A 15,106-nucleotide genomic window follows, 5' to 3' on the forward strand; every position below is an offset into this window, starting at 1 on the left:
TCGATATCGTCAAAATTCTCATATATTTTGCGATGGAAAACCTCACACGCAGACGATATTCCATAGGGCATACGTAGAAACTTATATCTCCCAAACGGTGTATTAAAAGTGCAAAGATCACTATTTTCTATTTTTACTTGCCAAAAACCATTAGTAGCATCTAGTGTGCTAAAATACTGAGCCCCTGACAAATTCGAAACTATTTCGTCTAACGTAGGCAACCTAAAGTGTTCTCGTTTTATAGCTTGATTCAATTCTTTCGGGTCTAAACATATCCTAAGATCTCCATTTGGTTTTTTTACGATAGTCATGCTGTTGACCCAATCAGTAGGGCCCTCAACCTTTGCTATGATATCTTGTCGCTCCATATCTTCTAACTTTGCCTTTAGTTTTTCTCGCAATGGTATTGGTACCTTTCTTGGAGCGTGCACCACAGGCTTGCATTCGCGATTCACTCTAATTTTATAACTACCAGGCAAACAACCTATACCCTGAAACACACTTATAATTCAAATGCGGCATATCAAAAGATTAATCCCAATACCAGTCGTAGACCACAAAGTGACTAGAATATGAGATCAATAGTATATGATATATGACAGTATATTTCGGACCGAATTTGATGTCATATTAAAACAGGTACGTAGTTGGATATGTGTGACAGTGCACTGTAACTATAGATCACACATAATCAAGAGCTATATATAGTTTATTAGTATATAAAGTACTTATAGGTAATAATACCGAAAGGTTATTAGTTCCATTGTGATAATAATTATTTTTTTCCATTTTCCATATCGTCCAGTCGTGATCGCAACTCGTTTATACTGAATGTTAAAGTGATTCTAAACATAACTTTCGCTTTCTTCTCTTTAGATAATATCTCGTAACGTTACGTAGCTGTATACTTAAACAATTGTTTTTGCCTCATACTGTTGAAAATATTGCTAATGAACGTGCTACGTAAATAAAAAAGTACTCACAAATGTTCGATCACTTAAAAGGAGTGTTTAATTCTAAGGAAATCTGCTATTTCCGCACCAAACAAAATAAGTACTTATCAACCACCAAAAGTTTCTACAAATCGCTCACTAACTTTTGGTTCTCACGGCGACATTTGTAGTCTAAAGAATTTAATTTAGTTGAACTATCACAGACAATTTGCGTGTGGATAACCACAGGCACGCTATTGTAAAGTATATTCCACAAGTTCCGTTGGAATAGTACTTTGTTAAGGAATCCTGTTTGGCAGTTTATTATTAACAAATAAAGTTTTCTCAAATATCGCCAAAGCGACAACAAAAGAAAACTGACCACAGATTGAGCATTTCATCACATTGCTGGTTTCATGAGTATGTATGAATGTTAAACGCGGTACTTTTTTGTACCAAAATATTTCAGGTTAGATTTCAGCTATCAATATAGTGATTCTTGAGGAAGGTTTAGGTGTATAATGTATTAAGGTTTTGTGTAACTCGTGCGAAGCCGGGGCGGGCCGCTAGTACAATAAAAATCAAACTACCTATTTGATGTTATGAACTTTCATTTTAAAGGAATATATTTTGTGTCTATACAATTTCAATCGAAAAATCTCCATACAATGTCTCAATATCCGGTTAAGGAGCTCGAAGACAAGCTACTAATAGAAATTCTCTGAAGTTCAATTCTATAATATTGTTACCTAATAATATTGGCACATAATAAACTCCTAATTAGTTCAAAGTATGACGACATTTTATAAGTTTTTACAATGAGAAACAAAAGTGTATATTACAAAATAGGATAAGTAAAAATAAAGAATGACTTTCTACCAACAGATTTAGGTACATTAATCTTACAAAAACATTTGCATTTTAAATTAAAGATAGAAATACCTAATCGCTGGCTTTGAATGTAAATCGTTAACCCTGTTAAGCGGGAAATTATATCAATTTTTCAATACTGCGGTGTACGGGATCTATATCATATACGGGGTCGAGGGCGAGGCGAGGAATCAGCTCGATTGTTGCAAAACCGATAGCTAAATCAACCAATTAGCCACGCGGCTAATTTGACATAAGCTGTATGACTATTTGATCTAACGAGGGAGTTATCTTACAGATATCAAACAAGATATTGTCCATTGGGATACGTCAAAGGAAGCTTAACGGGAAATGACTAGCTAGACTGAATACTCTGTGAGATATCTAATTTAGTTGTCTGGCGTTTGTCGATACCTACTAAAACTGAATAATGATTAAAATGTTAATTAAGGCTTTATTTTTACTGCTACTATAATATTTTTAAAAGATTGGCTATATTATTTTCAAGACAGACGGATCAATCGTAACAATATGCCTAAGTCATGATGATAATAAACTATACACAAAGTCCTCACCTCAATATAACGCAAAGAGGTCAAAGCACACGAATATAATGAAACATACAACCTTCTTTTGAAAGTACGCAGTTATTAGTAGAACATTATTCGCTTGCATAAAGCATTTTAATCTTTTTTATTCATCCAGCTTTAAGCAATTGGACTATAATAGTGCGTCATAGATTTCTGTGATCCTTTGTTATAATCTTATTATTGACCGCTCGTCACGCCCTGTAACAACGTAGCTCCGAATCTCCTTACAACTATTTATAACATTTTAAGGGAGAAGAAATAACCGTATAGTGTACACACGTTTGCACAATAGAACGTGATAAGTACCTCATGAGCGTTTGCCAACGTGAATTAGTTGCATTGCATGTCTTTATTAAAAATCGTTATATAAATATTGCTAAGGTTTTGGCACAGCAGCAACAGCAAGATTTATCAACGTTCACGCCAGATCTTTTCAGCAAGCAAGATAGATTTTTATACAGCTCCGTATCCCGTCTCAGAGTTTGTGAAAGAACTCGAGACTTTTCAAAAGGATACCTACACACTCACTGAATTGAATATTACCGCACCAGAGCTCCATCATGTATAATATCGTGATATACATATATTACATTGGTATTCCAGTCTATCAAAACTACTTCCTTAAATAACATTTCCAGGTTATTTTGCAGGACCGGCCGCCACATTCAGGTATAATAAATCAGTTTAAACACTCTAAACTTAACAACTAACTACTCTAACTAGCTCAATTTTTATTAACATCATAATCATAACCTACCTATTTGAGAAAACCTGACCGGTATCCGAGACTGGACTCGAACGCCTTCAGCTTTTGCGAACGATTTTAACAGTGTATTCCAAAATAACTGGTATTTAACTAACCATCAGATATCAGGGATCGCAAACTATCAGTTCGGGTATCACGATACCCATATTGTGAGCTAGAGGACGGTGACAGCCCGTGTCAGTGTACTTACTATGAATGAAAATAGATTCATGTCTCTCCACTAACAAGTCAAGATCATATCCAGACGGGTTCATGTATCTTTCCTGCGATGTACCTAATGATGCGATGTAAAAGCTCTCCTGTTTGAACACGAACAACAATGTTTTAAGGGCCGTATCTAAGATAATCTGGGGGCACGGCCGTGCCCCCGCCAAGACGAGACAAAGGGCAAAACGCAGTGCCTATCTTTTCTCGGCACGTTTCGTCGTATTTTCGGACTCTCGTAGTTTCGGTTCGAATAACGCTAGAGAGCTGAAATTTTTAAGGTACTATGTAGATAAGTCTACTTATCAAAAATACCAAGTTTTATTAGGCTATCTATTATACTTTAGATTTTATAGATACATTAATTTTCACTGTCCGAGTCATATGAAATTCGTGTCATAGAAAAGATAGACTACTTCCTGAAGTCTTAGAAGGTTGAAATTTGGCATGTAGAGACTTGTTTGTATTCAAAAACGTGGTCAAAAATGTGGTCGTGAGAAATCTGTAATTTTCACCCTGCAACTCTTTCAAATGGGGATACCTAAAAATACCGACGATCCTGAAAACATTGGTTCCTGAAGTCCTAGAATCGTGAAATTTTGTGTGGTAGCAGTGATTGGAATGCTAATAGAAAAACAAAAAAAAAATACAAAAAAATAAGCGCCAAGTAGCGCCCTCTATAGTATTGCGATTGTTTCGCCTCATGGCGCCACTTTTTGATATTTAACAAATTGAACACATATCAGTGAAAGAATAAGGATCAACGTCAAATGGTGTTCTAAAAGTTTTAATTATGTGTCGAAAGATGGCAGTAAATTTACTTACAACAAACACAAGTAACCAGTTCATGATTAAAGCTTAGAAAATTAAAAAACGAATGATCCCGAGAGCTGTAGACGAATGATATTTTCCCATATAAACTGTTCCTCTGACGACGTGATCAATACGAATTTCTGCATGTTTGCTCTGATCAAGATGAAAATCGATATCTGAGGATCCTAGAGGACATTTATAATAAATATGAGGTCACGAAACAAACGCCCGCCATCTTGGATATCTGCATTTTGGCTCTGATCAAGATGAAAATCGACATCTAAGGATCCGAGCGACCCTTCATTATGATTCTGAGGTCAAATTTGGCAAAAACGCTCGACATCTTAAATTTATCCGTGTTTGCTTTAATATGATGAATGATGATCATGATAAGAGCAAAAATGGAGATATTCAAGATGTCGGGCGATTCATTAAGATGGAGGGCCCTTTTACCAAATATGACTTCAGAATCATAATGAAGGGCCGGCCGCTCGAATCCTCAGATATCGATTTTCACCTTAATCGATTGAAAAATTCTAAAATTCAACCCGCGGCATTTAATTTTTAATATTGATCTCAAATTCATATTAAAAGGCCTCTCGGATCCTCAGATATCGGTTTTTATCGTGATCAAAGCAAAATTCAAAATCCCAAATGCCAGCTGTATTTTTCCAATTTTGAACTATCAAATTTACATTAATTTACATCTGTGTGTCCTATAAGATGAACGACACAATGTATTAATTGGTTCGAAGGCTTAATTGCCTTTAAAGTCTTTAAACACGTGCGATAAACGAACAAATAATAAGCCTTTAAAATAAAATAATAAATTATCATACAAAAATATTGCATTTAAAACTAGTCTATATTGCATGAAACCGTCTACCTAGAGTTGGTTTCCATTGACATGTATTTTCAAGTGACAACGCTACAGCCAATCACAGCGCCTCATTTTATAATAGACCAATCGTAGTTCGGATGGTTTAAAGTTTAAACATGATTAGTCAGTTTAAACTTTAAACTGACTAATCATGGTCAAATGAAGTTTCGTCGTAGAAAACAAAACCTAAACTTTGACGAGTTGTAATTGGTCCGTTATTAGTATTGCGTGTTTTAATAGTGGGGCCACTTTTACACTGATATTTTGACGTCTTCTATGTTTTTTCGTTCGCTGCACTCCAGGGTAACGGAACAGGTACGTATATAATTAAAACTGTATCAGCGCTTCTGAATATACTTTTATACACTACATGGCCGAGGCTTGCAAGTATATTTAAACTGTAATAACACGATCACTGTTGTTTTTTTTTTCACACACGTAGGACCATAATACAAGTAGTTCAAACCCTTCACAACACTTGTTGTACAAGCTGTACCACATTTGCAAACTGAATATTGTATGTGAAGCATAAGCAATATTCGCCGGTACACGGGAGATAACCAAAAGCTGCCGGGCACAATTTATGTTGCATTTAACATATGCAGGAAGTTATAAATAAAGTTTCGACATCTTTGCTGATCCATATTATCAAGCAAATTCTAATCTGATAAATTGATTTAGAAAAAAGAAAAAGAGATCTATTGATAAATTACTTACGAGGCAAGTTGTTATAAAGGTGAAGATTGAATGTTATAAAAACGCCCGTTCTCCTCCTTCAAGTGACCGAAAACAATGATACCATCGATCACTGGACACGACCTTCGGAGATATTATATTGCCTTGTCACAATATTGACAAATCCCTGCGATGTACTAAGCGTTCACGCGTGTTGATTCAAGAAATAAACAATAAGTAGGCTTTTACGGCCTTATAACGTTTCTTTTTCTTTGTATGAGGAAATTATGAGCCATAAAACTAGAATGGGTAAAAAAAGGGAGGTTTGTGTTGTTGGAACCGAAAAATAACGAATATTCGATATTAGTTCTGTAACTGCATTTCTAACTAGTTAGCAAATTAGTATTTTATATAATTGTGATATAATGCAGAGCTTTTCAGTCGAGTACCGTGTTAAGGCCATGAACCTTGCTGAGTCGCCTTAGTAGGTACAAGATTGAAAAGCTTGATTATATCATTATTGTATACTAGTTTTAATAGTTCAAAATCTAAGGAAAATTCGTCGTTGCAAGTCTCCGTACGTTATGCGGTAGTTGTGGTTGGTAAAAATTGACTTTTGATAATTCAGTTACCACAAAACAAATGGCGCCATATATATATATATATATAGCACCATACAGTCCGGCATTCAAGTCCGGGTGCTCGAATTTTTCTCCGATTTTACCCTTCTACATTCAATAACTCTTTACTAGGTAGCGAAAACGAATTCGCTTATTTTACGAAATAGCTAAATTCAGAGCTGCATTTACCTAGTATACCTACCTGTAACTAACAATTTTGTATTATAAAACCTTTACTACTTGGATGGACCATACCAGCTGGGTTTACGGGGCGATATATTATTCCAGCAATGAAGAACGGTAGAGAAACAGTTTAAACTGGATGCATCGCTGAAAAAGCAATTACGTTATTCAGTGTGACGATACGAGTCATTTACGTCGTTCGCAGGCCAAGTGATTATCATCTTAGGATCCTCTGGTCTATTCAAGAGAAGTATGGTTGATATCATATCTAAATTAAATTTTTTACGTAAATTCCATATCAATTATAACATAAACTACAATCTTTTTCTAACTTATACACAAAGAGCACTCCTTAAGATTTTTATCTATACCACTTTATTAAATTAATAGGAAATAAAAGTGAGAGGTAATCGAAAAATAGTTATATATAGATTGATTTTTAACGAGAACCTCACATTTTATATAAATATTTCGAAGTTTACCGACCAAGTAGAAGCATACAAAATAATATATATACTGTACTGCAGGTGTCATCGACCGCCAACACTTAGTTATCTTCACCTTTTCTTCGTTACTCCGCACCTAGTTAATTGCCCCATTTGTCAAATAAATTGCTTTCTGGGATGAAGTAATCTTATTATTGTCATACATAGAGATGAGATGAATTTAATAAAATACAATGCACAATAATTATCGATCGACTCATTGATACGATTGTAGAAATCATTTACATATGTTATAATGGGTGATTTGTTGATATTTAATACACTTAATGGTAATGAAAAGGCATAATAATTATATAAAATTCCCTACCATGCACCATGTAACCTGGTTTTATTGCTTATGAGTGTAAATAGCAGCAGCTTGTTGAGGCTGTGTCAACCAAAATAGGCCTGCTGGGAGATAATTAACGCTTGTTAAAAGCCGAAATATATATGAAATTGTGTAGCGGATTATGGGAATAATCCTGTGGGTATTGGTTCATTTATTGATTCTGTTCACTTGACCAAATTGATACATTATTGGTAATTCAACGTATGATACCTATATTATACAATGAATATTAAAACTGTTTAAAACCTGGTTCCAGCTCCCAGTCCCGCAAGTATATCGCTGCCGCTTTTATTTAGCCCCGATATGTTCCACAAACATCCACTCCGGTGTCGAAACAGTTCGAGTTTAAAGAAGGTGATCCGATAATTGCATTTTTATAGTTTCATCACTTCATCAGACGAAGAATATTTTCATTAAGCGTCTAGAAATACTTTTCTTAACCATCATTTCTCGGCACTTAAGAAACTTCATGGCGTTAATATTGATCCTTGATCCTCCACGCCCTATCCCTCAACACTTTCAACAGCGATTTCGCCAAGGCTTTAAATAAAAACTATGCTATGTATAAGCTATAGGGCGGACACGCCACAAGTCGCAATATTTTCACTGTCTGTGTGCGCACAACATGTCCGTATCCTTATATTAATAAACGTGTGTTAAACTTTTTAGGGCAGTCAGTAGCTGTATGTTAGGAAATATTTTGGTCTACCTAACCATGACAAGTCACACGAAAAAGTTGCTAGACGAAACAACTACGTTCTTTTGATGTTACTTTTCCCTTTATTTTATAATGTATACCGTAAATTTAATGGCACATTAAATACAACTTTTTTCAATTTAAAATCTCAATCTCCATATTCACGCCTGTATTAGGTATCTACATCGTAACATTAACAAGATAAACGAGAAAAGTTCAGCTCTGTTCTCGATAAGCCTACGAGGTTTATATTGAAAAGTTACACAAACATTAGTCTTCATGATGCTCACACTCACGAGTCTTTGATTTTTATAATAATTTGAATATCACACAAAACTTAGTATAACATTTTATTCAAATGGGTATTGTTGAGGATTTTTTTTTATATATTTAAGGAATATTTTAAAACGGAGGCTCTGTAATATAAATAAGGGTATCTGTTTTATATGCAACAATCTAAGAATAAAACTGTCGGACAACTTCACAGAGCCAAGCAAATAGAACGAAGAAGATAAAATTTTAAATAACTTCTCCACGAATACACTGGCCCGTCAATTCTATTTTACCGCGGCCAGCACTGGAGATACACGTACGGACAAGTACGAGCGAAATGCACGCGCGACTGAAAACTAAGTGATATCATTTAGATACCTATCATTTTGATGACAAGTGTACGTAGGTACACATTGACCTACTTGTCATGCTATAAATGCAGGGGCCTTATTCGACATGCACAACTGTCAAATTTCGCGTCCACATCAAATCAACACTTGATTCTATCGCATGTTGATTGTATCAAGTGTTGATTCTATCAACTGTGGATATTATCATTTGGAACAATCAAAACTCATTCATAGAAAAAATAATCAAACTAAAATCAACTTTGTTTATTACTACTATACAGTTTGTAATGGCTCTGAACTCGAAGTGGATCGGTTTGATTTGATTGTCACCTGACTGTGGATTGCTAATGTCAAATTTTGACAAGTGTTGATTTTATTGCTAGACTTTTTTGTCCATGGGCTTGGGCACCATCTTGGATTTTTTGACGTACGACAGGGAATACCCTTCCTTTCATACAATATATGGCATAGAGTAAGGCGTCTTTTTTTTTAAAACATAACTTTACAAGAATCAGCGACATCTTGTATCCGATAGGATAAGTAATGCGCTATGAATAATGCGGCGGCGAGTAGTGAAACTATACCTGACAATGTCAATCAATTAAAAAGTGACCACACAGTTGATGGTCGATAAAGGCGATTATTAATTGAATTTTAACGACAATAAAGCACTATTGGCATGCGATCTTTTTGTTGAACCCACACCTACACGTCGAATAATGCTCGCTCCACATATTCTCCTAGAAACGCTCAAAATTCTAAAAAAATTCAAGCAATTTACTCCGCACCCAGTTGCTTCTAAACCACGTTCACGATCCAAGTTGTAAGTATTCCCTTAACACATCTTTCAGGCATATGATTTAAAGTCCGTTTTTTAAAAATTACGAGATGGTTCATGAATCCTTTATTATTTTTCCAAAAATTACGCTATTACATTATTTATAAAAACGATATAATATAACTGTTAGTAACTCGGTCACTTGGTCTATCACCAACTATTTGAATGCTCTTTGTATGTATACGCAACCCCATTGTACAGTCGCCATCACCATTAAGACCTACTGTATGGTCTATATTACACGTTTGGCGGGTAGTGAAATTTGTTTAGGTATCCTCCTTGTGACTAGTTAGAACAGTTTGACGGGATGACGAATAGGAACAGATTTGCAGTTTGACCAATAGCTACAAAATTACGATGTGTCCTAATAGAACTAAATCTACTTGTGACGGGATGAAACAAATAATACTGCTTTTGGCGGTGTGACCGGTTAGAACAAAATTTTGGTGTGATGAGTTGATGCCTAAATCGACCTAAGTACTTATTGTTTATATAAACCTACAAAAAGACGATTCCTATGTACAGGAGATTAAATACATATTATGTTATTCAACTACGAATTAAAAAATATATATTTCTGTTTACACATTTTTTTTACGTTTTTCTTTAATAAAATAAAACATTAAAGTTTTCTGTGACTATATTTCATTTTCTTGAGTGTAGATTATTAGTTTCAGTTTCCAGTTGGTACCAGGAACTACACCTCTTCAAAAACTTTGCTGGTGGTTCGACATCTGTAAGTTTATATATAAAATATCATAAAAACACTTAAGATAAAAACTTATAAATAAATTCTGGTCGGTCGGTTGTGTGTCCAGAAGGCTGCTGCCCCTCTGGATAACAATGCTGATCCGCCGATTGAAATATAGGCCAGGCCTCTGGTCACCAGAAACCTTTAAAAGGCGTTTTGACATTTCCTCATAGACCCACGCTAGGACCCCAGGGTTTCAACTTCAACCCCAAGCGCCACAAATATGTAGCTAAGGTTTTAAATTCTAGACTATGAACATGAAATATTGTTCGCTAGTTAGGGAATTAGAAAAAAATTGTAATAGGAGACGGCCGTGGTCGTGGTAGGTAGGTACATCATGCGTGGGCCAGGCAAGCCCTGAAATTATGCACCAATTTTACTATAACTTTGTTCACCTATTGACTGTTTCCAAGATAATCGTTTTTAATATGTAGTCCGTATAATCGGGCAGTATAATTTGCCTCATATTTTTAACACAAAATAATTATCGGTACGTATATATGTACCTATTTTGCAATATTTTCTTGTTTGCATCATTTAGTTACTTGTTTACTCCGATTGACGTGTTTATCATTTTCGTTACTATGACAGCGCAATACTTTAAATATTGTAACGTGAAGGTTGAGTCCGGTGCCAAAATAACTCACACTAATTTAAGACCCACCTTACAGTTTACATAGCGGCATTGTCCTACGATGCTTTAAATGAATACGGTAAACATTTAAATACTACTACTAGGCGTTTATTGCGCGTACTCAGTCGAAAAAGTTTGAAACCGATTTTGACGAAGAGTGCATGCGTATTGCATATTCGAGCGATAGAGAGGCAAATAAAGACAGGATATAGTTGCCTTTTCTCAATACAAATTTGAATACTCAAGCCGTAGCCATTTTAGTGGTTATACTGCTTTGTATATGTGCGTAAAAATGTGTATGTGTGGATTTTTAGGGATGTGGACGGGTCGATTTTGATCATATTATATATCGATAAGTGCTACACAGCGAAACTTCGATATCTTCACAAGAAATAAACATCACAGATGGATAATAAATATTTTATATTATAATAAGATAACTAATTTCTTGCAGAAAACATGTTTTAGTAGTTATTTATGTATCGTAATTAAAATATCCTGGTCCTTATTTTACTTTTTAGCTTCTCTATGTGCAATCGGTATGTCAGGCTTCTGTCCAGTGTAACACCGAGATACTTTGGGGAATAGTTATGTTGTAAGGCTGTACCCCGGAATCTAACTCTGAGGGTCTTATGTGCCAGCTTATTGGACAGGTGGAAACAGCAAACTTCGGTCTTAGAAGGATTTGGGCACAGGCGCCAACGGGTGAAAAAGTCGGCGGCAGAGGTCATATAGATATAGCTACATAATAAAAGAAATAGAATCCTCCATTATGCGTGGTCGGACGCCTGTTTTTCTGCCAATGCCTATTCATAAATCTGTTAAGACCTTTTTTCTTGATAACACCTAAAATAATAAGTTTATAATTAATCTCAATGTCTCCAGTTTGCTGTTTATTCAAACAGAAAAATCCAAATTTCTCAGTCATTATACGACCGCTGTCTTATATTATACGCCATTAAAAATTCAACATTAATAACAATTAATTAGGCATATCGTCCAATTTATAGTATGGCACAGGTATTAGTTCTTACAAAGTTGACCTTAATTTACAAATTTATAAGGAGTTGATGTAAAAGTGAATTGGAAGAAGTTGATAAGCAGACGCAACCAGCTAGTCGCCGAAGCTCCGCTTCCCTCGGATGAGCCAATTAAGCCTGCACCTAACAGGCTCTGGCTCATAGGGGGCTTTGAGCTTGCTGTTGCGTCAATTTTCATATTAACAAAAAAAGCTAGTCTAACAACACAATTAATGATTATTTTGCCGCATTCTTCACTATCTCTCCCTGTCTCACTGCCATCTGACCTTCTAACCCAGAGGGGAAAATATACCTTATTGGGGCTACTTCTTCCTCGTGATATTTTATTTAACCGAAAAGTAATTGGTAAAAGTTAAATGATATTTTGCACACAAGTTACAAGATGTTCATTGTTAAGAGCCGGGGTTAGGACCCACGACCATTGGTTTTAAAATCAAACTTTATATATAATTTGTATTTTTATAATAAATCAGTTTTCTTTTTGACATTTATTAATTGTCAAGATTTTTTAAAATCCTGGACAATTGTCACATGTACGTTTTTATGATAGATCTACATCGACGCAACTGCATGTCATTGTCATGGTTTTTGCGGTTTATTTTTATAACGCCAAGATCGGAATTTGGCAGCTAACTCCATCTTGCGTCGAGTAGAAGAATCAAAATCGTACAGAAAAAACTACTCTCTGCCTTAGGATCCCCTTTCAAATGTCATAAATCCAAACATGGCAGCCATACCCATCGACAAAAAAGTCTACCGTTGATCTAATTTCATTTGACAGTTAACTAATACGTATTCGACACGCTTATATTTGACAACTAGAATCCTGACTAGAGCTGGGACTACGTACCAAAAGTACGTCTCTGTTACTCGTACCAAAAGTACGTCTAAAATACCACTTTTACGAGTATGACCCCCAATAGGCAGTTTACGTATTTGCCGGTCTTAGGCGTCTTACAAATAAGGATTATTTATGCAAGTATCGACTTATTATTTCGGTAGGGGTCGGAAATATTATGACGTTTTGAGTGAAGGCTATGAATCCATTGACATATTTTTATTATATATTATTACACTATTTTTAGATACAACAGACGCCCAGACGACCGTCTGTTAACAAAATTTTGTTTTGCTTAAAGTAACGGTAAGAATGGAGGTACGAGGTGATGAAAGTTTCATATTTGTTTTATTTCAGAAATCAAAGTTCGTACTTTTAAATACTCGACAAGCTAAAAGTAGTCTATTACAAAAAACCTGTTCCAAAAACTATTCCGGTACAACGCCCCGCCTCTAGTGTGGATATTGTTCACTGACAGGTGTTGATGATAGCAATTCGACAAGTCACAATATTTCCCACATCAAATGGAAATCAACACGAAACGTCACTTTTAGCATGTCGAATAAGGGCCCAGCTTGCGTCCTAAAACCCATAACAATAATAATCAGTGATCGGAAACAGGTAGCAATTTATGTCACTTTAACGTCAAACGTAATGATGAACATAGATAAGCCTACCTATGTCGCGAATAAATAAACAATACAGATGCTACAAGAAAACTTTTAAAAACCTCAAATACCTACCTTACAATAAACTATTATTATTTTGAAAACGTAAAATATTACATAACGTTTTTACGTCACAAAGACAATGTTAATTGCCTTTGAAAGTCTATTTATCTTTCAATTAATAGATAAATTATATATGTTACCTATACTTTTTAATCATAAAAGTAAATACATCGATAACATAATTTAATTATGTACAAAATGTTTTCGTCCTAAAATTGCTAGCTGTCTCCGATCTGTATTAATAATATTCGAATAGGTAGACTAAAAGGGAGAAAATTCTAAATTAAAACTTTTACATTGACCTCGCAGTCGTTGCAATTTCTGACGCATTGTGGGCTTAAACATCAAAGTAAACTATTTAATTAAATACCCAGAAATATCATGAGCTGTAACAAAAGGTCATAAAAGAGCGAGAGTTCGACACGTTTCGGGCATGCCAGGTCTTCACTTACACCTCGCCCTGACATTCTCTTGATCCCAATGACTCCATTCACAGGAATCCACTTAAAACCGGGGAGAATGCCCGTCGCGTGGCGAAATGAGGATTTTTAATACGCTGGAGTATGTGCAATTTTGCAGGTGACAGCAATTTACTGCGAGTTGCTCGAGAAGACATATTTTGAGTGATTAAATTTAAATATCTACTGCAAGGCAAAATTCTCAATCCCAATTTTTAGGGTCCTTAATTAAATTCTCAGGAAAACTAATTAGTCTTGTAAATGGCATATTAAATAAGTATAAGGCATAATATATAAATAAGTACCCAACTACCCAAAATTAGACTCGCTTCAAATAAACTATTTACTTGGTAAGTATGATGTATATGAAATGATTTTAATCTTATATATAATTGTGACAGTTAAACCAAATTATGTTCATAATTATTAACAAATATTCTCCTTAAGATTTCAAGTTGAAAAGGTAATTAGCGTGTCTCTTTAGCAAATTAGTTAAATTCTAAATAATTACATTAAGGAAACATTAATGGATCGTCCACGGAAGAATTTAAAGTATGGTGAGCGACAAAGTCCGTAGTAAATATTTGTTTTTTCCTACCCAAGTACACAACGAATGCCGGTCGCGTAATAAAAACGGATCACTTTGTATAAAAAAAAAATTAAATGCTCTTACTGCCCAGTATAGAAAAAAAAAACACGTAATGTAATTCAATAATGTTTAACATCTACAAAATGATCTACTCACACTCATACATGCAACTTCATTAGATTGAAACAAACGAATGAAAATCAGATTCCTCCAACGATACTTACTCGTAGGTACAGTCAGCATCAAGTCTCCTACTTTCGATCGAACTACGCGTCAAAAGCATCTACCATTCCTTAATAGCTTCACAAAGAGACATGTCTGATGTAGAATGTTTAGACTACCCATAGAAAATAAGTTTAAATGAGAACTGTCGAGATGTATCTCTATTAGGAAAAATATTAGAGGGCAGCAGATACTTTTGGTGCATTGTTTCATCCGCTACTATCGATGCTGATTGTACATGAAAGAAAATCTCGCTAAGTACTTTAAGTGTTTTTGCTTCCATACGATTTATCTCGCGAAGCACCGTAACACCACCCG

The 15,106-nt window shown here is 35.1% G+C and overlaps 1 protein-coding gene and 1 long non-coding RNA gene across 3 annotated transcripts in view; both read right to left on the reverse strand.

Moving 5' to 3' along the window:
- The window catches only part of LOC133519833 (calcium uniporter protein, mitochondrial), a 151,342-nt gene that overhangs the window by 21,665 nt on the left and 114,571 nt on the right, over positions 1–15,106 (reverse strand). The gene's annotated exons all lie outside the window — the stretch shown is intronic.
- LOC133519811 (uncharacterized) lies at positions 10,100–11,163 on the reverse strand. Its single transcript, XR_009799682.1, has 2 exons — positions 10,672–11,163; positions 10,100–10,259 (listed from the first exon to the last, which is right to left on the reverse strand). It is a non-coding gene; the product is annotated as an uncharacterized LOC133519811 (long non-coding RNA).

The sequence above is a fragment of the Cydia pomonella genome, chromosome 7 (assembly GCF_033807575.1).
Source record: "Cydia pomonella isolate Wapato2018A chromosome 7, ilCydPomo1, whole genome shotgun sequence".
NCBI classification, from domain to species: domain Eukaryota; kingdom Metazoa; phylum Arthropoda; class Insecta; order Lepidoptera; family Tortricidae; genus Cydia; species Cydia pomonella.